Source organism: Paramisgurnus dabryanus, chromosome 6 (assembly GCF_030506205.2).
Source record: "Paramisgurnus dabryanus chromosome 6, PD_genome_1.1, whole genome shotgun sequence".
NCBI lineage: Eukaryota > Metazoa > Chordata > Actinopteri > Cypriniformes > Cobitidae > Paramisgurnus > Paramisgurnus dabryanus.
Genome location: NC_133342.1, coordinates 32,148,776 through 32,160,820, shown reverse-complemented (window position 1 = coordinate 32,160,820; position 12,045 = coordinate 32,148,776). Strand labels below are relative to the sequence as shown.

Below are 12,045 nucleotides of genomic sequence, written 5' to 3'. Positions count from 1 at the left end.
GTACTGAACACATAATCCCTTTCTGACCTGCGGATGAATTGTGGGCTGTACCATCGAGATGAAAACCTCATTCAGCTAAGCCAACACCATTGTACTGTACCGCATTAATACGCAAATATTTATGCCACATTCTGTAAAAATCAATAACCTAATCCACTTTCTGCCAAATGCTTTTGAGAAAGTGTGCGCTGTTGTACTACACAAGTCTGCTCTTTTGAATACAAAAGCCTTTTTGTGAACTAAAAGCAGAGGCCCTGAATTCATCCATTCTCATCTTTGAAAAGACTGTCTAGTGTCTACCTCTGTATATATACCTCTGTATGCACAATCGCTACATTTTCAGTAAGAGATTGTCTAGGGCTGTCAAAAGGAACATCTTAACATGTCCAATAAATGAAAGGGCCAATATTATCCCCATTTTTACAAGATGCAATATAAGTGCCTAGAATATGTCTGTGAAGTTTCACATCAAAATATTCCACAGATCATTTATTATAGCATGTCCAAAATGCCCTGTTTTTGTGTCTGTACCTTTAAATGCAAATTAGCTACTGTTTTTGGTTAAAAATAGATCTGATAGTATCTCATAAGCCATAAAGTTAACCAGTCACTCAGTGGCCATGGGCAGAGCTTTATCAGTGTTCAGGAAGAGAGTGAAATCTGAAGCTACAAAAATGTATGTATGTAGAAAATAACACACAAACACATTGTATTATACCAAATACACAAATTAACCTTGTTTTCTTAGCAATGAAATAGACGCCCTTTAAAGATTTTAGTCAATTGATAGCTTATTTTAGACAGCTAACATCTCGACCACATGTTTCATCTGCTTCATGCTTTTAACCAGCAGATAGATATTACTCATCTGTATTTCTGAGCCATAAGCCCAAAATGATGAAAACCTCCCGTGTGGTTTGACTGAACCTAATAAAGATTCTTCATGAGGCCGAGCGCATTAGCTGGCCTCATTTGATCTTATTCACAGTGCAGTGTATTTACACTTCCTCTCTATCTGTTATCGCAGACAGGATGCTATTGGTTTTTCTGAGACAGGTGTTTTATGAGAGGTGTTCTATTAAGTGTGAATGGCATGAGCCGGAGCAGCCGAGCTATGGGGGAATTCATCTCTCCCCGATTGTCTTTACACACATCTATTGCTTGTTGACGCTCATCGTATCTAAACCGATTGTTGCTTGAGGCCTACAGGGAAGGAAGGGGAAGTGAGCGATGTCTTTTCATTGATTTAGCACCCTGGACAGCTACTTAGAGACCACGCTTTCCTTCTGTGAGGCGAAATCAGCAATTACACTAAATTGATTAGAGACGTTTTGTTTTACTGTATGCTGCAGTTTTTGTGCTACGTTGTCTTTGAAAGATAATTAAATGAAAGTGGTACTGTATGCACATACTGTAGGGTTGATGGTGATAAAGATTTGTCTTGCTGACCTTTTAAGGGAAGGCAGTGGGATCTCTTTGTTGAAATGACATGAAAGTGCCTCCTAAAGTAAAGGACCTTTCGAATCTTTTCTTTATCTCCCGCTGTCAACCTGGATCTGATATTCATCAGCTCTCTCTTTATGTAAGCGCCGTGAAATCTGTCACTGATTGATTTTAAATAACATTTTTAGATACATTCATTCAAAATTATTAGAGGGTTGAATCACACACATCATTTACAGACATTACTTACAGGAGTGTCCAAAAGTGATGATGACCAAAAGTGGAACATTGACATTTTTGCCTTTATTCAGATCTATTATTAAAAGTGTATGAAAGCTCTTTGGGAAGTATTTAAGGACAGACAGCACGTGAGCACAGCTTAGAAAACACTTAAGGTGAATAAGTGCTGTCAGCAAAAACAAAGGGAGACTAACAACATATTAATAACTAGTTTAATAAAAGTCAGTTCATGCTTTATTTCCTGTAAGCTTTTTGTTTCTCTATGTGTTTTTGTATATTCTAAAATAAACCCATATTTAATAATACAATGTAGCTTGCCTTTTTTTTGTAAAAAATATATTTATCTATTATCATTCACCTCATATTTTTATGAGGGGACATTAAAAGTCAATACTGTACAAATATCAGTGTTCGAATTGAGGGGGACTGGGGTAGTCCCGGACCTCATATAATCATTAGGGGACCCCCTATAAAGAACAAACTAAAAAAATGTTTTTTTTTAATACTACATGACTTTAAAATTCTTGTGCTGTGCTGCCACAAAGGATATCTGTCCATTATTTGCACCAATTTTGCAATATATGAATTCAAAAGATTTCTGTCTGAAATAAATGTAAAGCTAGGTGTTAGCTAGGGTTCCAAACGTAATCTTTGACATATTTCAAACACAACAAATATGCCCTTTATGACATCACTTATGTGTTTTCATAAAGCAAGCTTTCATAAAGCTACAATTTTAGATTTCTGAAATAAAATCAATCTCTCTATATGAAATAAAGTTTATTTCAAATAGATTTTAGACTTAAATTTTATTACAAATAGGGCTGGGCTGATACCACTTTTTCATGTCTGATTGTGATGTCAATACCACAACCTTGAGCATCTTTCGATAGAGATACCGATCCAATACCCTTTTAATAAATTAAGTTGCAAATAACACATTTGTTAGCCATACAAATGTAAAGGAAATGTGTGAATTAAACCATAACATAAATATGATAAACATAAAAAGTACCTCCATTACAGTAAGGCACTCACAAATTAGATTTTAAGCATTTCATGCATGAACTAAAAAAAAAAAACTTATAAGGTAGACACTACTACGGTGTAGTTTTTCCACAGTGTAACATTTGGGATTGATCTGTAAAACACATGTATAAAACTAACCATTTAAAATGGATTTAATACACAGTCTGAATGTTTAACTCTTCAACTCCTTGACTTTAAAACTACCACCACTGTCAACTCTCAAAATATTTATGTTACTGTACTCAGCTTTGTTATTTCTTCTTTTACTGTAAAATAACTCTTTTTGAGTTAAATAAATAATAAATTTGATCCAGCCATTTTCGGCAATGGTGGGCTAATATCGACAACGAATATCGGATCGCCCCACCCCTAATTACAACAAACATTCCATTTGGACATCACTTCTGTTTTTCTTCCTTAAGCAAGCTTTCACAAAGTTACTTCATACATTTTATGATTTCCTTTTGAAATTTCAATTACAATGAATCAAAAAATAAAAATAAAAAATTACACTCACCCTCTGATGTTTTGCAAAGTCCCTAGTGGTGTCCTCCTGAAATAACACAAAATTGCAGTGTCACAACATTGGATTTAATCAAACCATCCAATGTAATAATTGAATATTTTTCTAAAGTTCCCCCAAAGGTGAAAACCCATAAAAAGCATAGCATTAGATGAAATATTCATGACAAGCACAACTTCATGTTGTAACAAAAATATCTGTATGGTTGAAGATAAACATTAAGCTCTGTCAAAACCCCCTAAACCACCATTTTAATGTTCTCTGTCCTTTTGCTTTAAAGAGCTTGTTCCTTTGGTTAAAAGGGTTATAAAAGCATAACACTTGCACACTAGTTATGTAAATGTGGACATGTTAAAAACAGAAGAAAATCTTTGAAGAGCTTTACATGTCTCTTTGTAAATGCTTTTATAGCGGGACAAAGCTTTCAGTTTGCTGAGGAACATAATTATGCACAATTTGAGTTATGCTTATAATGCTTTTCTTTAAATTGCCAGAGGTTTTATTCTTCCTAATAAATAATGTCTTATAACCAGAGTGCATTTACTTTTTGAAAGTTACAGAAAATGCATTACTGATAAATGCGGTGCATTGCTAAAGAGCAGTAAACATATACATCATGTAAGACTGCAATCTAGGTTCCACGTGTGGATTGTTTCACACCCATTAGTTTAATCGGACTCATTGTTGAATATGCTGACTAACACTGCATTACTTTATACTGCGAAATCACTAAAGGCAATGGGCCATAACTAAGGAGATCCTTTCATATTATTATGTCGCTGTTGATGTATGGGTAACTTATTCTACAATAAATCACTCAATGACCTATGTAATATACTCATTTGCCTAAGATGATTAATTATTGATTGTTTATTTATTTATTAATACATTTAATTTTGAAATAACTGGTAGTGTGATTAATTTAATTAATTTAAATGCAGTTTGGTAAATCAAAGTATCCGTGTTTGTGTCTAAAAATACAAAATAAATAAGCAATTGTGGTCTGTAGGGATAATCATGTTGCTATAAATTACAGTCTGAATAAATGAATAGCTAAATTTTAACGGTATCACACAGGCGGCTGTTCCCTCTAGATGAAATAACAAACAGAGACAAAAAATATTATTTCAAATAGATTTTAGACTGTTGGTTTATTACACAACCTGTAAATGTATTTTTAGCAAAAAAATGAACTTGGTTGGAGTCAGTTTTACTAAATAATTTCTTGTTTACTTTACCTAACAAACACAAGTAACGGCATATGATTAATTTAACTTAGTAATTTCAACAAAAGACTGTGTCTTGTCAGCTTTACTTCAAAATTATTTGTTCAGCCAATATAACATTGTTGCATAAAAATAACAGATTAATAAAACCAATACAGACTTGCATCTCATTGGCTGATGATGCTGCAGTGTATTATGGGTAAATTGTTGTTCTGGCAGAATTTTTGTACCCTCTTGCAAAAGTGTAGCACGATTAGATAGGTACCGGAGTAATAAGTGGCCAAGTATAAGTTAATGAACTTGTTCTGATATATTTTAGAACAAAACTAACCAACAAACGGTTTGAAATGTTACATTGCATTTCAAATATGTTTGTGATATGTTTGATAAACTGTAATTAAATAAAGGTTGTATTGAGCAGCTGCAATCTGGTTATTGGAGTTATTAAATCATTATTTTTAATTTTGTTTTATCAATTAAATGTTTCATAATATTGACTTTACTAGGATTTCTTTAGTCCATACAACATTTAAATTGTCAATTTTACACAAACTTTTTTAGTAAATACAACTTACATTTTATTTGTTGACATTACTTAACAAAGCTATGTGGAACCCACTTGACAAAGTTTTTTTTTAAGTAAATCCAACTTTTTATTTTTTTGAGTGCGGGGCACAACGCTTTTTGGCTTTGGCTCTATCATTCAAAAAATATTGAAGTTGGACTAATCATTTTTTTACACAATCAATACACACCTCTCTGCTACAAACACTTAAAGTTTGTTTGTGGGACCTACCGTTATCGCACGATTACACCAGAAGTGACAGGAGTGCAAACATTACACCTTACCCCATAGGTGGGGTTCATTGTAACAAACAGAGGGTTTGTTGTAACGCCTGCTAGAAAATTTTGTTTAAACACAAATAATTCAATAAAATTCTGGCTATATACTAAAGGTGGATATTGTTTATATATCTGCCTATAATAGATAAATATCCACACATTCATCCATCTATGATTCTTCATCTAACTATCCTTGTATTATGCATAAAAAATAGATTTTTTTAAAGGTCTGCACAATTAAGACAAAAAATAATAATTGTGAGTTATTTCCCCTGATATTGTATTAACAGTTATCATTTTGATTAATCGTATTTACATTGTTTTCATTTTATTATCATTGTATGCTTGAGGCTTAATTGTAACACTGTGTGACAACTAACCCCGCTCTGTAAATGTTTTCAATCCCAGCTATCAGTTATTAGGAGTTGCTGACATGTTTCAAAATGGTTTTATGTTTTAGGCAACAAGACAGTGATTCAAATAATACAAGGTTAGATTTGATGACTTACACACCCAACTCAGAAAAAAACATAAAGATAAAGAAATTTACTTTTATGCCTCCAAATCACTCTTTGTTCAATATCTTAACCAAAACAAATCAAAACTTTTCACAGATTTACAGTAGATCACCTTCTTACAGTAAGAGAAAAATATCAAAATCACAGATAACTCGGCCCTGCAGAAATATGTAAAGTAGCTGTGTTACAATTAACCCCGTGTTAGTTTGTGCTCCGCTCACCCCTACTCATTTTTGTCTTCTTGACCTCACTGCCGTCTAGTTCAAAACAGGCATTTGTAGAAAGGATGTCACAGATATCTGGTGTGAAAGCAAATGGAATCAATGAGACACTGAAAGTGAAGTGTGAGAGATCTATAGACAGCACATTAGTCCTATCTGATGACTGATGTGACTTTGAATGATTAATGGTGCATGTGGCTAAAATGAAGACTTATTGATGTGACCTCTGAAACCAGGTTTCTGCTGCAAATTGACTGACATATATCTGCAGGACATATCATCCAGACATTTCCATACCATCATCCTCCTCTGTTCAGTGGTATGAAAGTTGGTATGAACTAGCAGATATGTGACCCATTCGGTGAAAATCCAGCTATTCAGGGTTTTTTTGCACATAAAATTATCCTATATAACGTAAAGAACATTATGTGTAAATTAAAGGTGCAGTGTGTAATTTTTAGAAGGATCTTTTGACAGAAATGCAAAATAATATACAATACTATATTATTAGGTGTGTATAGACCTTTCATAATGAACAGTTATATTGTATATTACCTTAGAACGAGACCTTTTTTATCTACATACACTGAGGGTACATGGAAGTCGCCATTTTGTGCCGCCATATTTCTACAGAAGCCCTTAACGGACAAACTTTCTTACTAAGTTGTCTCCGACGATGACATGTTTGTCCGGTGGCGGCTACCATAGCTTTCCTATATGTTTCAAAAGCGAGGGTGAGCAGTGGGCTAAGCCGTTGGATGCAATTCGGAACCTCACCACTAGATGCCACTAAAATGTACACACTGCACCTTTAATCTTGATGTAGTTAATATTGCCTGAGTAAGGTCAAGTCAAAGATTGAAATCAAAGTGAAATCAATGAGTTAAATCAAACTTTAATGTTCCTAATCTCATCATTATATCATGAGACTTTAGCCTGGATTTCACAGACAGGGTCACATTTATTTAATAATAGGTTTCATCAGATTGCGCATAGCTTTTGCATCAATATAAATAAGGTAGGAACTAAGGTAGGACTGCATATTTTAAATTGAATTTTAACAAGAATGTGTTTCTTTATGTATTTCATGCTATAAATACTAAGCAAGGTCGAACAATCTAAAAATGCTATGTTAATTTGAACCCAGCATTGGGTAATAAAGGGATGAACCCAACCCGTTGGGTTGTAATTTAATCTAATGCTGTGTTGTTTCAACCTGAAATGCTGGGTTGTTTTAACACATTGTTGGGTCAAACAAATATTTTCTTGGCTAGTTTAACCCAACGGGCTAGACTGGTCGCTTTTTTGAAAATAACCTAGCTAGTATTCTGTCTAGACTGAATGATCATTTTATTATAACCAAGTCTTTCACTGTTTTTCAAGGCCTTCATCTTTTCAGTTAATGAATAGCTTCAGTATGTCATGTCTTTTTGAGCTACTTGATATGAACGAAAGCTGTTTATTAAATGTAAAAAAAGTTTGTTAATTATTCAATATAGTTCAGATAACACCGCCAGTCAGACAGGGACACAACAACATATAGAAAATACTATTTCATAAACAAATACATAAATAATACACCAAAATACGGGCGTTTTCGCTGATGGGATATTAATTAAGAAACAATATCTACTTTTCCATGCTTAGATGAAACACAACAGAGGTTTTTTTTACTACCACAGATTTAATGTGGCATTATACAGTAGCACAGATGTATATCATGTTGCAAGACTCCTGGGAGGAGCTCATTTAAACAAGCACAGATGCTTCCATCTGTTAAACTCATATTTACAATCCCATCCCCAATCCTTGTCTTTCTCTCTTCTGTATGGGCAGTCCAGGTGAGTATCGATTCGGGTACTCCTGCTACATCCATCTACCTCTCCACTAATGTCCACCCAGCTGGAGCTCAAGGACCCGGTCAGCGTTATCCATGGCCTGTCTCTTGCCGAGATACTGATGAGCTATTCAGGTGGTAATGTAAGTAAAATCTACTCTCACGCTCTCTACATATCTTTCTCTTCGTAGAACGAGCTTAAAAAGCAAGCGTGAAATGTCAGGGTTGTTTAAAGGGCATGTAAACACTGTTTGAAATGGCACATGGTTTTCTCCAGTAATTATAGTTCCTTTAATCATTTATTAGACGTCTTTCATCCTGTAGACCATCTTTCAGTCTGTCATGTCAAAGGTTGTTCTTGTTGTATGATAAGCTGGGAAAATGAAGGGAAATGCAATCCAGTGTTTTCACATCTGTCTGAAATATCCATATGCATAATTCATGGCAGGCCCTACTGTATAAGGGGATGAATTACATTAAAATAGTTTATTTAAAAAGGCACTTGACTAACCTTGCTGGAATACACAGAAAAATCGTAATTTAAAGATTAGTAGTGCTTAGGACATTTTTGTACAGCAATATTTTGTTATTCAGTTATTCACCTATAAGGGGGCACACGTGCTATTTTTACTGTACATGTATAAATATTCAACATTTCCATTGAATGTTACCGTATATGATATGTTAGTCGGATTTACAGGGCAATGAAACTGTGAAAGTAATCTTTTATTATTATTATTATTATTTTTTAGTTTATTTCATAAGACATAGCCAGAGTTACATGTTAACTTTATGCCATACCGCCAGAATTTAAAGGCTAAAATTACTTTGCTATTAGCTGTAATAATGTGATTGATATACAAAACCTACTTATACTATACAAATGTACTTATTTTAAAGGACAAGTTCGGTATTTTAGACTTAAAGCCCTGTTTTCAGATTGTTTATGGTGAAATAGAATGGTTTTGACTAAAATTTCGACATTTGCGGCTGCCATGAGAATTTTCGCGTGTTTGTGTTTCACCTCCCACCTCTACAATGGGTTTAATGGTGCACTGGAACAATCCTTCCTAAAATGCATTAAACTTTCGTTTACAAGGACGTGAAACTCACCGAGTGGTCAGGGGTGTTCACTGATATGCTCACACAAAAATCGCTGCAAAAGATGCTTTCCAACAGGTGTTTTAGCATTCGTTGTTAACTTGTGGACCTATTTTTCCAAACGCCTCACACCCGTACATTCTTCCGCTTAGAGCTTGAATAATAAACACTCCAGCCCAGGTGGTGGCGCTAATCCGCCTTTGCCAATTGCAAGAATAGAAACAAAGTTCCCGGCGTGGAGTAATACCGTACCTCACAGCACATCTAATACATGTCAATGGAGCTGGTAAAAACTACGATAAAACCTGTTGGAATACGTCTTTTGGAGCGATTTTTGTGTGAGCATACCATTGAACACCCCTGACCACTCGGTGAGTTTCACGTCTTTGTAAACGAAAGTTTAATGCATTTTAGGAAGGATTGTTCCAGTGCACCATTAAACCCATTGTAGAGGTGGGGGCTGATACACAAACACGCGAAAATTCTCAGGGCAGCCGCAAATGTCAAAATTTCAGTCAAAACCATTCTATTTCACCATAAACAATCTGAAAACAGGGCTTTTAGTGTAAAATACTGAACTTGTACTTTAATAACTCACTCCAATATCGAGGTCGCTGCACTGGCTCCCAGTCAGGTTCCCCGTTGATTTTAAAATCCTTATGCTCACATATAAGGCACTGCATGGTCAGCCCCCTAAGTATCTGTCTGCTCTTTTAACTTTATATATTCATACACGACTCTTGCGCTCCTCACAAGGTTTACTGTCTGTTTCACAGACACGTTCGTGATCTGTAGGAAATGGGGCTTTCTCCTCATTTGATCCTAGACTCTGGAATTCACTCCCTTCTCATACACTCAAAACAAACGGTGCTAAATAGCACTAAAAGCGGTTCACTGGCTTGTAATCATAGGGGAACCATTTATAGCACTTATGTAGTTCCTATGTAGCACCTGTTGTGCTATATACAACCATATCTAGTGCTATATCACCCCTGGATGGTTCTTCATAGGTGCTTTATAGGTGCTTTATAGCACAAAAATGGTTCACCTATGACTGTAAACTTTAAGTGCTACTTAGCACTATTTTTTATTAAAAAGTAAGTATTTTTAAATCTAAGCTAAAACTTATTTTTGGGGGGTGGCCTTTTTTTCAATTACATTTTCTTTTTTTTTCTTTTTTTTTAGCTCGGTATGAAATAAAATAACTTTTATTAGACTACTAATGTGACTGGAATCTCATGAGAGTGTGCATGACTTTAAAGTTAACATATTTTTGAAAAGTACTGTTTTTTTTTTTTTAAATTCAATTACATTTTCAATAAAATTTTGTATATATAGGGCTTTCCACAATCATTAATTGTTATAAAGCAGCTTCAAATGAATAAAACGGGAGAAAATAGAAAATCGTAGTACAACCAAGTAGCAAAGTACAGAGATTAAAGAGCACCTATGGCACGATTAACGATTTTAAATTTCCTTTGGTGTGTAAGTGTGTATTAGTACATGTTAATGATATGCAAAAGGTACAAACCCCAAGGTAAACGATTACACGAGTTATCGTCTCCAGCGTAAATCTCTTTTCTTGGACTACATCAAACAGACGGATTGTAGGCAACAGTTTACTTCCTGGGCCTGTTGACGTGTTCACGACCAGTCATTATTGTAATTCCTCCCGCTTTGGACTCAGTCTGTAAGTTACCTGTAAGTGACCGAATCTTTCTAATAGCTGCCCTTTAAACCGTACTAGTGAGCGGAGTAATAATGTAACGTATCTTGTGTTATGTAATGTAATGTAACGTAGTTCTAAGTTAAGCTAATGTCAGATGACCATTGTTGAAAAAGGGTTGAAAAAACTCCTCTTATAGGAAAAAAAACGAGATAATTCGTTTTTTGTGAAGGACTTTTGATAGAAATCAGATTCAGAGTGATCTTTAAAACATACACAGAGTTCTTTCTCTTTCACGTGAGGTGCTACTTCCAGGTTGTATAAGTTGGTGGCTAGTAGCGGTATTGCGGAAAGCCGGAAATTCTCGTCATTGGCAGGGAAGCGTTTTCTCTTAATTGACGAGTTATCTCGTCAATGGTGGCGAAAGAGTTAAAAAAGAGCAGTGCAGCAAGGCTTTTTATATTGCTAGGCAACCACAGAGTAACCACCGAGTCAGCTGTCAATCAAATATTGAATCGTGAGCGCTCTTTTGCTGTAAATATTAGCAGAAACTTTAAAAAGAGGACGCTTGCTCTGACATTGATCGAGGGTGAAAGGTGCACAAAGACGAGGAGAGAGTGGGTTACTGCAGTCTCCGACTGAAACAACTGAACGTCTGTCACCACAATGGAAATCCCGCCTCTCCACTCATTTCATTGGACAGTGGAAAGACGCGAATAACTTCGGGCGCCTTTCCGCTCTCAGTGCTCTTTAAAAAACTCATGCTGCATCCGGGGGCAAAACACTCACTGCCTATAGAAAAAAGGTGCCTAAATGTGTTTGGTGTGATCAGCCCCTAAGACTACATAAAGTGCAAGTCTGTCTCTGAGATGAAATAAAGATAGTGTAGCAAATGGCAGTAATTGTAGTAAAAGTTAATGTAGTAAATGACTCAAAGTAAATGGCATAACTGTATCATAGTATCTTTAATTACATATACATTTTGGATTAATGTATACAGAGTAAAAGTAGTAGTAATAGATCAGGTATGATGATAATATTTCAACTGAGGTTAAAATCAGAAACGGTTTATCTCGCAGCTGTTTTTGTCTTTCTCCTGCTACAGTTATAGTTGCATAAGCTCCCAAAAAGTTTTACTTACATACAGTACAGTTCTTAAAAACATTTACAGTTATATCAGTAATAGACATGGCTGAATTCCCAAAACCATAATTTGATAGTAACACATATTTAATAAGTAAAACCGTTCTTCCACAAATAATTAATGAGAAAATCCGCGTCCTTCATTAATCTCAGTCAATTCAGAAAACAAAGCTCGGGTCTCTGATCCATATTAATGTTATGAGTTTTCTGCTGAAGCAATCTTTAGAAATTAAATACTGACTTTACCACAGTAAG

The 12,045-nt window shown here is 35.0% G+C and overlaps 1 protein-coding gene across 1 annotated transcript in view; it reads right to left on the bottom strand.

Annotated features, from left to right (window-relative positions):
* The window catches only part of tnr (tenascin R (restrictin, janusin)), a 218,899-nt gene that overhangs the window by 163,810 nt on the left and 43,044 nt on the right, over positions 1–12,045 (bottom strand). Inside the window, exon 2 of the mRNA XM_065276614.2 lies at positions 3,230–3,265. The gene's annotated coding sequence lies outside the window, so the exon portion shown is untranslated. The remainder of the gene's footprint in view (positions 1–3,229; positions 3,266–12,045) is intronic.